Source organism: Podarcis gaigeae, assembly GCF_964106915.1.
Source record: "Podarcis gaigeae genome assembly, chromosome: 7".
NCBI lineage: Eukaryota > Metazoa > Chordata > Lepidosauria > Squamata > Lacertidae > Podarcis > Podarcis gaigeae.
This window is the reverse complement of record NC_139683.1, coordinates 67,869,412-67,887,412: the sequence shown is the minus strand read 5'-3', so window position 1 is coordinate 67,887,412 and position 18,001 is coordinate 67,869,412. Positions and strand designations below refer to the sequence as shown.

General features: G+C 43.5%; 1 long non-coding RNA gene across 1 annotated transcript in view; it reads right to left on the bottom strand.

Moving 5' to 3' along the window:
* The window catches only part of LOC310848447, a 76,567-nt gene extending 59,404 nt beyond the window's left edge, over nt 1–17,163 (bottom strand). Inside the window, exons 1-2 of the long non-coding RNA XR_014566405.1 lie at nt 17,083–17,163; nt 11,215–11,328 (exon numbers count right to left, since the gene is read on the bottom strand). This is a non-coding gene — a long non-coding RNA (uncharacterized lncRNA). The remainder of the gene's footprint in view (nt 1–11,214; nt 11,329–17,082) is intronic.
* Between the last annotated feature and the right edge of the window lie 838 nt (nt 17,164–18,001).

The following is an 18,001-nucleotide window of genomic DNA, read 5'->3' as shown; positions in this document are numbered from 1 at the left end:
TTTGAACTGCTAGGTGGGCAGGTGCTGGGACAGAACAACAGAAGCTCACCCTGTCATAGGGATTCGAACTGCCAACCTTCTGATCAGCAAGCCCTAAGCTCTGTGGTTTAGACCACAGCGCCACCCACGTCCCAAATAGGACTTACTTCTACACAAACTTTTATAGGGAAAGGTAAAGGACCCCTGGACAATTAAGTCCGGTCGAATTTGACTATGGGGTGCAGCGATCATCTCCACTTTCAGGTCGAGGGAGCCAGCGTTTGTCCGCAGACAGCTTTTCCAGGTCATGTGACCAGCATGACTAAACCACTTCTGGCACAATCATGACAGAGACTAGAGCTCACAGAAACACTATTTACCCTCCCGCCACAGCGGTACCTATTTATTTACTTACACTGGTGTGCTTTTGAACTGCTAGGTTGGCAGGAGCTGGGACAGAGCAATGGGATCCCACCCTGTTGAGGGGATTCAAACTGCTGTCAAACTTGTGTATGCAGTCAATGTCAGCTCCTGTCTGGCTTATTTCAAAGCTACTACATATATTATTTCAAAGGACTACATATATTATATGTAGTTAAGGAAATTCTGACATAATTACCATTTCTTAATAGAAAGAAACATCATCATCATCTGTGGTTTATATTACATTACATTATATCACATTACCATGCAATGCAATAATCTCACAACGAATTACTCCCTTTGTGTTTGACCCGAGGATTCTTCACTTATTGGCCTAGATGAAATATGATTTAAACATTACTGAAAATGACACAAAAATCTCTCTCTCCCCCTTTTTTCCCCCTAAAGAAGTTGTTCATTAAATTGAAAGCAGCAAGGCAGGTCATACCACTCTCCTCTGATTCCTTGCGAAAAAGGAAATGTGCTATCAGTACAAGGAGACACAGGGAGACATATGTCCAATTAAAAGTGCTTAAGCACTCTGTTATCTTAGCAGAATTCTAAATTTAGATAATGCGATAGTGCGCTGCCGAACTTCGGTACAGCTGGAAATAGCCCGTGGCAAAACAAATGTTAGAGCAGAGCAATTAGAAAAAAAAGCCAGTACTGTATTATATTTTCCATTCTCCTTCCTTATCATGACGATTGCTGCAAAATAATGCAAATGGATCTGTACTAAACGAGGCTAAACTAGACAGCCACCTCACTCAAGTTGGGCATGAGAAGCTTTCTTCTGGAATGCAGTTAGAAATGGAACACAAATGTGGCAGGCCTCAGCTGCTGCTAAAATGGGGTGGGGGTCATAGAACTGTAGAAATGCAGAGTTGGAAGGGACTCTGAGGTTCATCTAGATCCAAGGATGTTTTATGCAACATCTGCATGCAAGCTCCATGATATTTGTTGTTGTTGAGTTTAGTCGTCTAGTCATGTCCAACTCTTCGTGACCCCATGGACCAGAGCACGCCAGGCACTCCTGTCTTCCACTGCCTCCCGCAGTTTGGTCAAACTCATGCTGGTAGCTTCGAGAACACTGTCCAGCCATCTTGTCCTCTGTCGTCCCCTTCTCCTTGTGCCCTCCATCTTTCCCAACATCAGGGTCTTTTCCAGGGAGTCTTCTCTTCTCATGAAGTGGCCAAAGTATTGGACCCTCAGCTTCACGATCTGTCCTTCCAGTGAGCACTCAGGGCTGATTTCCTTCAGAATGGAGAGGTTTGATCTTCTTGCAGTCCATGGGACTCTCAAGAGTTTCCTCCAGCACCACAATTCAAAAGCATCAATTCTTCGGTGATCAGCCTTCTTTATGGTCTAGCTTTCAGCTCAGGAAATATTCCCAAGGGAGGGGGTGAAGAGCATGGAACATGTATTTGACAAGAGCAGAGGCCCTCAGAGCACAAGTGCTTTTTAAAAAATGTGTTTCCATGCTGATTTTAGATGTTCTGCTAAAAATATGTGCGTAAACAGGACAGGATGGACTTAGTCCAGTCTCCATGCAGAAATGATACAGACTAGACTTTAATGGATCCATCCTTTCCTATTGGATCCAAAATATAGAATCATAGAATCACACAGGGCTTTTTTTTCAGCCAAAACTCACTGGAACTCCGTTCCGGCACCTCTGAGGGAGGCACCATTACCATCATAGAAGAACAAGGGAGGCGTTCGTGCTAGAAAAATAGCTTTGGAATTGTCAGTGTTTGAAAAAGAAAAGGTTCCAACCTCCTTTTTACTCCTTTGCCTAGTCCTCAGACCTTAGTTGGCACACAAGAGTCTTTGAGAAAGAGTATTCTTGCAGAGTATTGCTGCTTTTATTCTTAAAAAGTCTTCTCCAACCACGACCGACAGCTTTTACACACACCAAACGCAAGCAGCTTTCTACCATCCAACCAACCCACACCCAACACTAACACTGACCACTCTATATATACAGGTACAATTTGGTGAAAGGTTGCAGGAGTCATTGTAGGCCGCTGACTCATGCTGACTTAGCTCTTTTAGCATTAAAGAAACAGCGGCCAATTTTTAGCCGTGACAGGAATCACAGAGTTGGAAGGGACCACAAGGGTCATCTAGTCCAACCCCCTGCAATGCAGGAATCTTTTTGTCTAATGTGGGGCTCAAACCCATGAGATTAAGAGTCTCATGCTCTACTGACTGAGCTATCCAATCCCTGACAAACACACACTCCTTTGCCAGCAAAGAGCAGCTATTTTTGTCTGAATTCCCTAAAGACAGATGATGACACGGATCAGGCAAACCTCATAATGCATATGATCTGGCCAATTGCCTTGTAATTAGGAATGTGAGACGGCAGTGATTTCCAGCCCTTCCCGAGTCCCTTGCAATCAGTGCTGTTCCTGTTCTGCTGCAGTTCAGCTTCCACTAAAACGTTTATCATTCACCTCGCTATCCACTCTTACCCAAAGCCTATGGAATTAATGAGGTAACTAATTACGTCATTAACTTCAGTGCATCTGAATGAAAAGGAAATGTCAAAAAATGTAGAAAATATAATTATGTATCATTCAAGGATTATAAAAACTGATAGCGAATACCAGTCATACAGTCATACCTTGGTTCTCGAACAGAATGAGTTCCGGGAGTCCATTCATCTCCCGGAACTGTTTGGAAACCAAGGCAGACATTCGGCTTCAGAAAATCATTCGAAAACTGGAACACTCAATTCTGCTTTTCAAATGTTCAGGAGCTGAACCATGTTCAACAACCAAGGTACAACTGTATTTGCTTGTGTTCCACACCTTGGATGATCATTGGAATTCTGGCAATTTCCACAGCCGTTTCTGTTCCCGTTGGAATTCTCCAATATCTCTATTTGTAATACAACTGATTGGTTTCCCCTGCTCTAGGAAATAGACTCCCTAGACACCCTTAGAAGTTTACTACCTTTGAGCAGGAATGACAGCCACATTAGAAGAGGTTGGAAAACTTACATTCCATGTAAGAAGGTCGTTGTAAAAACCAGAACCTCTGTATTTATTTTAGTGAATAAACAAATGAACCAGGACCCTGGGAATCACATTATATGTACCAATATTTCCAGTTCTGCACGAGCCTTAACAACACAAACAGAACTGTGACATCTGCAGGAATGTGTTCAGCCTCCAAATGTAAAACCGAGTATATTTAAATAGGTACTTTATAACTACTAAGAGGCATGGACAGCAGAGCTTACCGAGCTGAATTATGTATGCACTTCATTATATGTTAATACGCTTTAAAAATTAATAACTTTTTCATTTTGTAGAAGAGAGGCTGTGCCGCCTAGATATTCCAGTTGAGAACGGAGAAGCTATGCTCGACTTCCAAATGCACCGTTCATTTTGCTTCTAATCATTGTTGCAGCCATTTGCAGAGCCCGGTGTTTTTCTACAACAAACATGTCAAGTGTATTAGTAAAAGGCTGTGTATGAACATCTTTAAACACCCATGTACTCATGTCCGGGAAAGCTGATTGGCCCAGACTGTTGAGGGGGGGGGGTTGCATTTCTCTGTGTTTTTAACTTCAGCCTTTACATATTTGATGCATAAAGGCTTGCCACAGCAATCGCAGTGTGTAATGCAGCTGTAGGTGATGTCAGATACCCCAGATGTGATGCTACAAGTCAGGTTATAACAATCTAGCTTAATTGATTGCTGCTGTCAGAAGCAAGCCCGGAGTAAATCACACAGAGTAGGTGGAGTTAACTCTTTCTGAGAAGAAACAAGGCCTGCTCAGGGGTGCCAGGCCTAATGAGCGCAGTAACTTTTCTCAGTACGTCTTGCCCCTTACAAGGCAGTTGCAGAGACTAAAGGTTCCCTCAGCTGCCTAAGTCTCCACCTCAGACTACACAGGTGTGCCTGCCTTTGCTGCTCCAACTTCATGTCTCTCCTGGTCCTAGGAGACCAGCGGGAGGGAAGCTTGTTGTGGTAGAAGCAGGAGATCCCTGTACTTTTTCACCAGCCTCACTCATCTCTCCCTCTTGGCCTCCCTCTTCTCCAGCCTCTGCTTCCGCCTCTGGTTCTGAACTGCTCTCTGCCACAGCCTCTTCCTGCTCACTATGCCCTGCTACCACTTCAGCTTCTGACATGTCCTCCTCCCAGTCTTCTCCCTCTCACCATCATCCCACCACCAATCCATGGACTCTGACCCTTCTACCATTGGGGCTCCCCAGCTGGTTCCTCCTCTGCATCCAACCAGTCCATGACAGTTACTGGGATGATGCTATTGGTCAGACCAAACATTAAAAGCTATTAAATGCTGAATAGGGGAGCTTCCCCATTATCTGCTTCTTGATCTTGTAAAAGAATTAGACGATGTTGCTATTGAATGAGCTTTCATTCCGATTTGTTTGCAGCCAGAGGCTAAATGACATTGCATCAGAGCAAATGTTACCCCGTACTTTTGGGGAAGCAGGTTTGTTGGCACAAGGCCTCCCAATCATCTATAACTGCACAACCTGAATTTGCCAGTATGTGATTGAATCCCACCCCAACAATAGTGACAGTCTGGAAGCACCCTAGGATCCCTCCACTGCAAGTTCAGTCATGGGTACCAGTGTACTGGAAGAAGCAAAGATCACCAGTGTTGAAGCAATGATTCTTCAACATCAACTTCGTTGGACTGGTCATGTTGTGCAGATGCCTGATGATCGTCTTCCAAAGCAACTACTCTATTCTGAACTTAAAAATGGTAAGCGTAATGTTGGTGGTCAACAAAAGAGGTTCAAAGACTCTCTCAAGGCAAATCTTTAAAAATGTAGTATAAACACCGACAACTGGGAAACACTGGCCTGCGAGCGCTCCAGTTGGAGAACAGCCTTTACCAAAGGTGTCATGGGCTTTGAAGACACTCAAACTCAGGGCGAAAAGGAGAAACATGCTAAGAGGAAGGCACACTTGGCAAACCCTCACCGTGATCAGCTCCTGCCCGGAAACTTATGTCCCCACTGTGGAAGGACGCATGGATCCAGAACTGGCCTCCACAGTCACTTACAGAATCACTGTTAAAACTGTGTTTATAGAAGACAATCTTACCCGGCTACGAGTGATTGCCAAAAAAGAAGAAAGTCATAAGACAACCTCCGCACCTCAACCACCACCATAAATGCCTCTTCTCCACTCCCTGGTAGTAAAACCACAACAGTAATAAACTAAGCATTCAACAATCTGATCATGAAATCCAAAATCACCTCCTAAAGCAGCCGCTTCATTCTGTACAATCCTAGGACCGGATTGATTGTCACAGCTGCTTATATGTACCTGCCCTTCTTCATGTTATAAGCTTGAGATTACACCCCATTGCTAAGAGTTTCAAGGCAGCCGATGCTTTGCTCCTAACTCAGTTCGGTAACAGAGCAACCTTTCCCCAGACAATATTTCCTTGCGGCTGGTGTGTTATTACCACCAGCTGCCAATGTTTAACTAATGGCTATTATCTGTGACATTTCCATCTTCTCAAAAAGGAAACAAAAATGACTTTCCTTAATTAGACTTGTGCCCTAAATACCGCACTCGCAGTCAAGTTTATTCTTGATGCCCTCCATAAGGACTTTTGAAGGAGCAGAAACCGAGGTAGGCAGGTGTGGTTTCTCAAACTCATCTTGGATTACAAAGCCTCCAATTTTTGCTTCTTGGCCCAGTGCACGCACAAAGCGTTCTGAGTTTCTAGATGGGAAGAAAATGGGCAGATAGCCGGCAATTTATCTTTTTTTAAAGGCCAGAAACCTGTTTCAGTTTTTCAGGCCCTTGAGGAGCACCCTTTATGCCAGTAGCATTTCATTAGAACTGTCAGGAGCGAAAGTGAGTGACAGCTGGAAAACTTCATTATGTGTGTCAGCAGAATCGCAGCTAAGTTTCGATTAATATTTAGGTCTTGGTATCTGCAAAACCAACCTTTTTCTTTGCTTTGAAAACTCTCCGGCTAATACCCTGCAGACTTACATTCGTTTATAAAAATGAGTCACTTCTAGAAAGATTGCCTTCATCTCTATACTCCTGAATCTTTTCAGCTTTTCTTGGTAAAAACATTTTGAATACATAGACAAACACAGGGCTGCTGCCCCTGCTCATCACCCTTCTACTGAATGGGGCAGATGAGCATTAAAGTTCTGTAGCTTTTAGAGAAATACCCCTCTTCGATATATTTGATATCAAACCAGGTTCCATGGAAATTTGAAACAGAAGCCACACTGTGGGGTGAACAGTTCAAGCAGCTTTGGGGCATGCAGAGAACTGGAGTTCATCCCAGGGAAGGAAATCATCAAGTGAAGACAATTTAGAGTCGCCATATTTTGAAGAGCAAAAAAGAGGACACATTTGCCAACTTCTACTTTTACTACTGAGGGACGCGGGTGGCGCTGTGGGTTAAACCACAGAGCCTAGGACTTGCTGATCAGAAGGTCAGTGGTTTGAATGTGTGAGCTCCCATTGCTCGGTCCCTGCTCCTGCCAACCTAGCAGTTCAAAAGCACGTCAAAGTGCAAGTAGATAAATAGGTACCACTCCGAAGGAAGTTAAACGGCGTTTCTGTGCGCTGCTCTGGTTCGCCAGAAGCGGCTTAGTCATGCTGGCCACATGACTTGGAAGCTGTACGCCGGCTCCCTCAGCCAGTAAAGCGAGATGAGCGTCACAACCCCAGAGTCGGTCACGACTGGACCTAATGGTCAGGGTTCCCTTTACCTTTACTTTACTTCTAACTACAGATCGCTGTGATGACGCTCATTTTAAATAACCCTACTATATGTAGGCTATCAAAGCTGTGATATATTGGTAGCAGCAATGCTCTTAACTTTCAACAGCAAAATAATAAAAATGCATATTGCTCCCTCCCTTGCCACATGAAAGCATTTGGGCTCATGTTCACATTGCTGGGGGGGGCGGTGTTTACTCTTGTCCTCCCAGACTCCTTCTCCAAGATCTTGTAGCTGAGTCAGCATCCTTTTAGTTCAGCCACAGAAGGGATTTCTATAGTATGTAGCTAGTTTAAGATGCTGCACTGTTGTGATTCTCTGTTGCATACTAGCTTAGCTGGGTGCCTTAGATCTGAGTCTAATGCACTAGAATTTGTTTCTTCGGTTACTGTAAACAAAAAAACCAAACAAAAAAACCCTGGACATTTTGTCAAATTTTAAAAATCTGTCCGCAAATAAATTTTAATCCTTAGAAAGAGGATGTGTCAGGGAAAAAGAGGACATATGGCAACCCAAGACGACTTTCCTGACCCCGTTTCAGTGTGAAATTTGGCAGGAAAAAGCTACTTGAAAATGCAAATGAAGGAACAAACTCACAACGTTTCAAGCCACAAATGTGAGCATACCTCTGGTTTCGCCCATAGCAATCTTTCTAGTGCACTAGTAGCAATTGGAACAATGTTTATTCACTTCAAAAAAATTCAATGCGCAGGGGTTTGGTGTTCCGATTGGCCTTATATGTTGACAGGGTTGGATTTACTGCATAATGTCCGTGAAGCACAATGGATAAGTTGGCATTGTGAGAGAGCTCACTCATTCACTTGCGTGTACATATATAAATATTGGCACTTCGACCCTACCACTGATCTGATCAGAATAAAATAAACTGCATTATTTTGTGCCAGGTCCCCTTCATGGATCATTGCCTTGCCGTGGCAAAGGGGCTTGAATAACTCAGAGAAGCTATGAACTATGCCGAGCAGGGCACCCAAGACGGACAGGTCATAGTGGAGAGTTTTGACCAAACGTGATCCACCTGGAGCAGGAACCGGCAAGCCACTCCAGTATCCCTGCCAAGAAAACTCCATGGACAAATTTGACCAAACTGCGGGAGGCAGTGGAAGACAGGAGTGCCTGGCGTGCTCTGGTCCATGGGGTCATGAAGAGTCGGACACAACTAAACAACAACTAAGTGTGATAAGTATACAACACATAACACACTGAATTGTGCCCCTATGCTAAGAAATGAATAATCGTTCTGACTATGTAGTGCATTTCCCCCCATGTTTTTGAAAGAATAGAACTTCCAAAATTCAAGCTAGAAGTCAATAGAACAGATAGTCTCCAAACTATAATCAAATTTCAAATTTTGTGTGTTGTTTACATTTGTGGCATAAGAAGAATCAGCTTGTGGAATACCAGTGAGGACTTTGTACAGAAAGGGTCTTTCTTTATCAAAACTGGAGAAGTGATTGTTACATTGGAATTTTGCTTACAGTCTTAATGAAGAGGTTTTGCTACAACATCATAATAATTTTGCATGAATTCCCCTCCTTCCCATGTGAACTGACCCCCAAACAACCCAATTAAAATTGTTCAAGGTTGTAACCATTTAACGCCAAGCAGGCCAGTGTTGTAAAACAAGATTGTCTGTATGCTGTGAGAATTGCTTCTTTCAGGAGTAGCAGGAGATTTGGGGGGGGGGGGTTTGCTGGTTACTTGGCACACATTTAGATTTCAATGCTTCACTAGGAAGCTAAATAGCCACTCATCAATCACAGAGCACCGTTGGTGTAAAAAAGAAAGTGTTTGTTTTAAATGGGCAAGACATTACGGCATTGATCGTAAGGACATTAGAAGAGCTCTGCTGGATCTACTGAAAGTTATGTTTAATTTGCTTCTAACCATGGCCACCCAAGGTGACTCTGGGAAATCCACAAGCAGCGTGTGAATTTTGATATTTTTTCTTTTTAATTTGTTTATTAAATTTCTATACTCATCCAAGGACCGCAGAGTGGTTTACAATATAAAAATACAAAACTGCTTAACAGAGTACCAAACAAAAACAATATCCTCTCGGTTTAAAAGGCTATAGATTTTTTAATTAGCCAAAGGCCTGGGAAGAAGAGGGATATTTTTTGCCTGGTACCTAAACATATGCAATGAAGGTACCAGGCGGACCTCTCTGGGGAAAGCATTCCACAAATGGGGAACCACCCCTTCTTGCGTTGCCACATGCATGGAGCAGGAACACGAGGAAGCGCCTCAGAGAATGATTGTAAGGTCAGGGTCTGTTCATATGAGGAGAGGCGGATCTTGAGATATTGCAGTCCTGAGCCATTTAAGGCTTTATAGGTAAAAACCAGCACTCTGAATTGGGCCTGGAAACTAATGTATTGGCTTTACATCCTCAAACCATCTTGCGTCGACGAGCAACCTGGCTGCCTAATTCTGCACCAGCTGAAGTTTCTGAACCATCTTCAGAGGCAGCCCTATGTATAATGTGTTGCAGGATTCTAACCTAGAGGTTAGAAGACAATAGTCAGCTCTTGATGCTCCTCCTGAGCACCAACTAGTAATGTCTCTGAATCTGGAGGTTCTAGTGCTCCCAATAGCCAATGGTGGCCCTATTCTCCATGCAGCTGCCTAATTCCCCTTCGAAGTCATGTATGCCAACATCGGTTGTGACCAGTTTGCTGCAATGAAGTCCATAACTTAGTAAGAAAAAGATTCACAGATCCTCTCACACACAAGCGTACATGGTTCAGCTAAATATATTGGCAGCGCAGCCAGCTCTGACAGCACAAACCATCTGTTGGAAGAGGTCCTGATACAGCGCCCATCCCTAGGCACATGGTCAATTTTGGCAATGCCCAATTTATATAGGCTATAGACATAGTCATCAACCAGACTTCAGTCACTACTAAGAGTGATGGATGTGGGTGTGTTCACCCTTTTGCAAATGCAGGACCCGATCCATCAAGCCAAGCCATTCACAGAGATCTGTATAGATCATCCTTGCTAAAGCAACATGCTCATAGGATTGCCAACCAACCAAAAATATGGTTCCGGAACTGGAATATTAATAGATAATGTGTAAAACATGCAGGGGTAAGCATGGAAATAATAAAAGAATCAAAAGAATCAATTGAATAATTGAATAATTATTAAACTACAACACAAGATGGAAGAAGTAAAAAAAAAATTGAGATCACACATGGGTGAAGGGGAGTGAGCCACACCCAGATATCCAGTATTAGTAAAACCAACGATGGCAACCCTAAAACGCTAATCTTCAAAAATCACTGCCATTTAAGAATCCTGGCTGGTAACTAAAATCAGTCATAATACAGTTCATAGATACGTATTGAGTGATGCACTTTTGTCCCACTGTTATGGGAGTAAGGGCTGGCTCTCGCAGAACATATTCCATAACAGAAATTGCCACATTATGTTCATTAATCATAAGACAGTGACATTTCAAGTAGAGGGCCCAAGGTTATGGGACTTCCTGAAATGGTAAGTGACAATAAGATGTGTCAGTCAGTGAAGTAGGGGGAAAGAATGCAATTCATTAAGCATTCCTAAACATACAGCTTGTGTCAATGTGACAGGGATGATGGTGTTGTGGCCCCGTTCGCACCTATAAGGAGAATATTTCACTGGTTTGACATGATCGCTACTGAAGCTACAGATAGCACAAATAAATCATACTTGAAATTCATCTTCCTGGGTTTTACGGTTCGGACTGTTGCTAGTGGGAATAACGGACAGTTTTAGGTCCTGCATATATATGCCTTCATAAACTTAAGGTCATGAACCAGCCAAAGGGCCATCCTTTTTACAGCTCTCCCAAAATGCAGTGGCAGCAATTCAAGGTGTTGGTTTTAGCAAGGGCATGGCTGGGCAAAAGGGCAATTTGGGGGAATGCTTTCATTAGCACTGAAAAGGAGAGAGCTTAGCTGCTCACGAAGCACTGCCCTCCAGCTAAATAGATCTTTGTTGCCCTTCCTGACCCTTTGTGGCTAGGTTTGCCCATATGACCAGTCGAGGAAGCATCTCCCTACCTGCAACATCAGCACAAGTCCAGTGTGATTAGCTGCTTAGCATCATGGATATCATCATGTTCATAATACGAACCACGACTGTGATTGGGTGAGATCCCGTGACTGGGTGAAGTCCTAATAGAAATAAAATAGAAAGAAGCAAATAATTGTGTGCAGAGAGTAGGGGAAGGGCAGTGAACCATTTTGGGAGAGAAAGTTAGCATTAATGGGGGTGTCAGAAAATATCCCCACCCTCCCAAAGCGCTCTTTTCAACCTGAAAACTGAAACAGGCAAACATTTGTCACAGTCTTAGTGTTAACCTCTAAAGCCATAACTAGCTCAGGCGGTAATCCTAAACACACTTACTTGAGACAAAGGCTCAATAAAACACATGGGGCTTCCTTCCGAGTAAATGTGCATACAGTTGGGTTATAAGGCCCTACATACCTTAATACATCTGCACTAAGGGCCAACCACAATAAAGCAAGATTTTACAGATTTTACTTTTGACTGTCTCATTCATGCAACATGACAAAGCACGTAGAGACAAATTTCTGGGGTTCAACCTCGCACTATTGGGTCCACCTGTTGGAGATCTGCACCTGAACATTTCCCAGAAGTTGTTTATGTTGATTACCCCTCAATGAGATAATTACATGCTGCAGATTGCTTTGGCTTGATTATCATATGGTATCTCCCACACTAAATTTAGAATAAGACATGAAACATCTATACAGATAATTAATGTTCCGACTGAAAAAACGAGTGTAACCCAGCAGATATAGAGTTAAACTTAACCCTAAAAGATGTCCTGTCCAACCTTTGCTCTCTTATCAAATGTAAAATGGTGTTAATAATGACCAACCTTAGAAGGGTGCAATAAAGTTGGACAGTGTTGATGGCAAAGTATTAATCCTATAAAGTTTTATATACATTGTTTTGATTACTGTTGATTAAATGCATTAAAAACGGTGCAAACACATTGAGCCTCCTGTATGTAACACATTTATTGTTGACTCTAAACTATTATGGTATAGCATCATATTTTTATTTCCAACAAAGTTCCGTTCTCTGATGCTGCACTGGTTTCGTTGCTTTATCCCAAAATATAAGCAATTTGGAAAATCCAATTCCAAAAAACACACGCAAGGAAATCACAACAGGATAACAAATTATTAGCCAACTTGGAAGGTCATAAATTTATTTAAACAACCTCCAAATAGTCCCTGATCACATAAACAACCCCTGTGAACATTGTTTTTAAGAGCTAGCCTGGTTTCCCATTAACTAATGTGCCAGCCTAATTTGCTCAAATGGATATAATCCTGAACTTGCGTAACAGTATATGCAACAGCTTCTTCTGTTGGTGAAATGCTATACTGTATTACTTCTCAAGGTGAAACATTATCTCTGAGAAAGATTTCTCTCTCAGATCAATAAATCTTGATACTACTGTCAGATTCAGACAAAGGGCTTTGTTCTTAGTCTCACTGGAAAGCAAGCAAAAGTTGTAGGGAGCAGAATGCTTCATTGTTCGGTTTTCTGCTTGTCTTCTTCGCATTTAGGTTGCCAGTGATTATGCAGAAGAGGAGCTGCCAACCTTTTTGGCTCCATGGGCACATTTGGAGTTCTGAGAGAGTGCCGTGGGTCACCGGTACTTTGTTCACTTGCCTCCCCATCCCCAGGCATAAAGAGAGAAAACAAACATGAAAGCTCACTTTGCTTTTCTAAGGGATCTGAGTCAAAGTACGAGAGCTGGATCCAGTAAAATTAATCTGAAAAGTACACAGAGTGTAGCAACGTCCCAGGAAATGGGCAAGAGAAACGGTGGCAGAAAGGAAGCGAGAGGGAATGAAAGTGGTTCAAAAGATCTTGAGTGGATGCATGGATAGCAAGGCCACAGTTTGGAGGAAGGAAGGATGGATGGGATCAAATGGGAAGAAATCCAAACTGATATGGAACCACACCAATCATTTAAAGCACCCTTTAACCACCCTTTAACCTGGGCGGCGCTGTGGTCTAAACCACAGAGCCTAGGGCTTGCCGATCAGAAGGTCGGCGGTTCGAATCCCCGCGACGGGGTGAGCTCCCGTTGCTCAGTCCCTGCTCCTGCCAACCTAGCAGTTCGAAAGCACATCAAAGTGCAAGTAGATAAATAGGTACCACTCCAGAGGAAAGGGAAATGCTGATGCTGTGGTTCGCCAGAAGCGGCTTAGTCATGCTGGCCACATAACCTAGAAGCTGTACGCCGCCTCCCTCGGCCAATAAAGCAAGATGAGCGCCACAACCCAAGAGTTATCCGTGACTGGACCTAATGATCAGGGGTCCCTTTACCTTTAACCATTATGGCTGTCCCCCAAGAATCCTGGGAACTGTAGCTGGTTAAAGTTCTCAGTGCCCTTTACAAACTCAGTATCTTTTACAAGCTTCAGGATTTTTTTCGAGGAATTATTATTCCCACATTGCTGGGGGTTGGACTAGATGTGTCTTGGGATCCCATCCAACACTACAATTCTATGATTCTAAAGTGAAATAAGAGTACTTCAAATGTAGGATGGGTAGGGTCGGCTCAGATCAAGCCAATATCTTTCCTGGTTCTTATCTCTCCCCCCCCCCCCCGCCCCATTCTCTTCTTTTTTAGGAAATAGTTTGACTTAATGCAAAGTAAACACAATCTGCCCAATAGTGATGTATGGAAGTGAGAGCTGGCCCTTAAAGAAGGCTGATCGCCAAAGAATTGATGCTTTTGAATTATGGTGCTGGAGGAGACTCTTAAGAATCCCATGGACTGCAAGAAGATCAAACCGATCCATTCTGAAGGAAATCAGCCCTGAGTGCTCACTGGAAGGACAGATCGTGAAGCTGAGGCTCCAATACTTTGGCCACCTCATGAGAAGAGAAGACTCCCTGCAAAAGACCCTGATGTTGGGAAAGAAGGAGGGCACAAGGAGAAGGGGACGACAGAGGATGAGATGGTTGGATAGTGTTCTTGAAGCTACCAGCATGAGTTTGACCAAACTGCGGGAGGCAGTAGAAGGCAGGAGTTCCTGGCGTGCTCTGGTCCATGGGGTCACAAAGAGTCAAACACGACGAAACAACTAAACAACAACAACAAATACAGGGCTGCCTTCAGATGTCTTCTAAAGGTTGTTACTCATCTCCTTGACATCTGATGGGTGGGCATTCCACAGGGCGGGTGCCACTACCGAGAAGGCCCTCTGCCTGATTTCTTGTAGCTTCACTAAATGACTAAATGACTAAATGACACGACTAAATGACTAAACAACAAAAATGCAGTCTGAGCCTGACTAAGCTTGTGCATCGCTTTCACAAAAGTAAAACCCCAAGGCTTCTTTGAGAGGAGCCACAATAGTGAAACCAGCACAGGGTTGCAACACAGAGATGGGCTTCAGGAGCCCAGAACAGAAGCGCTGAGCCTAAAAAGACAATAAGAACAGAAACAGCTTCGGAGATCAAAAGTTCCTTCCTGACAATGACAAAGTGGTAGTTCACCAAGGTTTCCGCATGAGCAAAGTGGCCTCTACAAGCATCATTTCACAAATCTTATTTACATTCCCCCTTTTTTTTAACATTCATTTGTCATTCACTGTCAGCAACAATTCCTCACTTCTGTTCTATGGGTGCTACCTGCAAAATGGCCCAGAGTATTTGCTGTTCTACAAGGGGCACATCGCAGGACGAGTTCAGAACTACCCCGAACCAAAGAGGAAAGAGACACTAAACACATGACATTTGCTGCATTTGGCAGGGTGAGGAGAGGCTATTTTATTTAAATCTTCAGCTATACCCGATTCTGGTCTTTCATCTGGTCCCTATTTCATTCACGGAGCACAGCCTACTAAAATTCATTCAGATCAGCGATTCCCCAACTTTTCTTCCCCCATGGACCACTTGAGAATTGCTGGGGGTCTTGGAAGTCCCCCCCCCCCATGGCTTTTCAGCCTGATGTAGCAATCGTAATGCACTGTGCTAGATGTTTTTGGTTTTAAATTGTATTTTTTATGCTTCTTTTTTTCTTCCATATTGCATGACAATTGGAATTCAAATTACAATACAGAAGAATAAAAATAAAAAAGGCAATAGCTACTAAAAATATATAAGTATTTAATCCCACAGATGTGCCACCTTCCATCTTCAAGCACAAATCCATGGACCACCTGAATGAAGCTCATAGAACGCCCATGGCCTGCTGACCACAGCTGGAGAACCTTGATTTAGATCAGGGTAGCCCAAAGGTTTTTCAAAGAGGGCCAGATTTGATGAAGTGAACATGTGTGAGGGCCAATCAACATTGTTGAGCTTATTTTAGGATTTTACCCCAGGACATACAGTGGTACCTAAGGTTACGAACACTTCGGGTTACAGGCTCCACTAACCCAGAAGTAGTACCTCAGGTTAAGAATTTCACCTCAGGCTGAGGACAAAAATTGTGTGGCAACGGTGGCAGCAGGAGGCCCCATTAGCTAGAGTGGTACCTCAGGTTAAGAGCGGATCTCCAGAACGAATTAAGTTCATAACCAGAGGTACCACTGTACACTGAAATGGACTTTGGACATGCCTGGTTTAGATGCTCTGATTCTACCCAGGACAATGTTCTCATTCTGTTTTAAGATTGTTGTCTCATGAGGAAAATGATAATGGTTTACCTCAGGTCCTATATTTATGTTGGGTCCATAAATGTACGCAACAATTTGGCAGGTGTGGCCGAATCCATGAGAGGGATGTTATCAGGCTCCTTTGACTTGGTCAGGTGTCTGTTAAGGGCTATTATTGACTCTTAAGATGGAGAAAATGTACCAAGTATCTTTCCGAGGAAAGGGCATCCATCACTGTGAGGAAAACGTTTTGCACAGCGGGTGGAAGAGGAGCTTTATTGTCTCAAGGATAAAAAACAAAAAAAGGAAGGCCACCAGAAGAGAAGTGACCGTCAGGGGAGTAGAAGAGGAAAATTACTAAAGCAGCAGTCTTTTGGACAGGCTCAGGAGAGAAGAGCCAAGAGCACTGCGGCAAGAGAGGAGCTCACATTAATCAAGAAGAGAGAGATAGCCAGCTACAGACAGGAGCTTCACATACATAGAGCTAAATCTGGAAAAAGCAAACCAAAGAAATAACCTCCATGCGCTTTCGCTTAGAAGGCCTTCACTTCAGCAGGGTTCACCCCGTGGTTATTTCAGTAGACAAAATCATTGAGAGGCAGCAAACTTTGCACTAAACTCTCTGAATAGATGGCGCCGAGGTACACCAGAAAGAAGCCTTCGCCAAGAGCTAAAGGCTGTGGGGTATACAGCTATTAATGATAAGTTAACATGTGCTATTAAGGTAAGATGGGGAATACGCAGGAGAAATGATTTTGAGGAGATATGGAGGGTGTTTGTAGAATTTGTACTGTTAAAATGGAAAAGGGCCAAATCATCAAAAGAGGTGTTGGAATTTTGGGAGGTTGGATAGTTACAATGGAACGGTCTTGGGGGTGGGGTGAACACTTTTAGTCTTATTTATTATTACTCCTTTGTCAAAATAAAAAATAAAAGCTAAAGGCTGCCTCCTTGCATTCTAAGAGTTCTTTGGAGACATCTCTTTCCCTCACATAGCTCCAATTCCCAGAGTTCCCTTGGGAGAAGGAGTGATTGTGAAACCACTCTGGGTATTGCAGCTCTGAGAGGGGAAGGTGGCGTCTCTCAATAATTCTCAGCACCCTAACTACTCTATGTTTCTTTGTGGGGAGCTGTGGCTATTTAAAGTGGTATGATACCACTTTATAGCACAGATGGAATTTCCCCCGCCCGTTTTCTCTCTATATACACACATATATACATACACACACACACACATGCTATTTTTCTAGAAAAAGAAGTGCCAGAACTCACCATGAATGCCTCCCTTGTTCTCTTATAATGGCACCAGCGGTGTAGCTAGCCGCTCAGGCACTCGGGAGGGGCAGGGCAACCCAGGCAGGGCACTCTGGGAGGAGCCTGCATGGAGTCCACCTGCTGCCTCCCCCTCAGCCGCTCTCCAGCTGATGGGAAGGTGGCAGGCAGACATAAGCCCTACGCCACCCTTTTGAGGGGCACGGTGCCTGCTGGCACCCAAGCCACCCAGTCACTCCCAGGAGAGACGTGTGGCTTGGGCACACTGAGGGCCCCCGTAGTAAGTGCTGCCCCCTGGGGAAGCAATGACCAATGTGCCCTGCTCCTGCCTCGCCTCCTAGATATGCTGCTGAAAGGCGCCCACCTGAGTGGAAAAATCAAAACTAGAAACTGAATTGTTAGAACCTAGTACCAAGAACTTGTCAAAAATGTATAACTTGCTGTTGAAATGGAATACACAGGATGAAATGGTTAAATCTGCAATGATTAAATGGGCGCAGGATATTGGTCATGACATAATGTTTGCTGACTGGGAAAAGTTATGGACCACCGGGATGAAATTTACGGCATGTAGTGCCTTGAGAGAAAATATTATGAAAATGATTTATAGGTGGTACATGACCTCAGTCAAGCTTGCGAAAATCTATCATTCGCCCGAGAATAAATGTTGGAAGTGTAAAGAAAGAGAAGGAACATTCTTTCACCTTTGGTGGACGTGCCCAAGGATTAAGGCTTTCTGGGAACTGATCTATAATGAACTGAAAAAAGTACTTAGGTACACTTTCCCTAAGAAACCAGATGCCTTCCTCCTGGGCATAGTCGGCCAATTGGTTGTAAAGAAGGATAGAACCTTTTTTATGTATGCTACAACAGCAGCAAGAATTCTTATAGCAAAGTACTGGAAGACACAAGATTTACC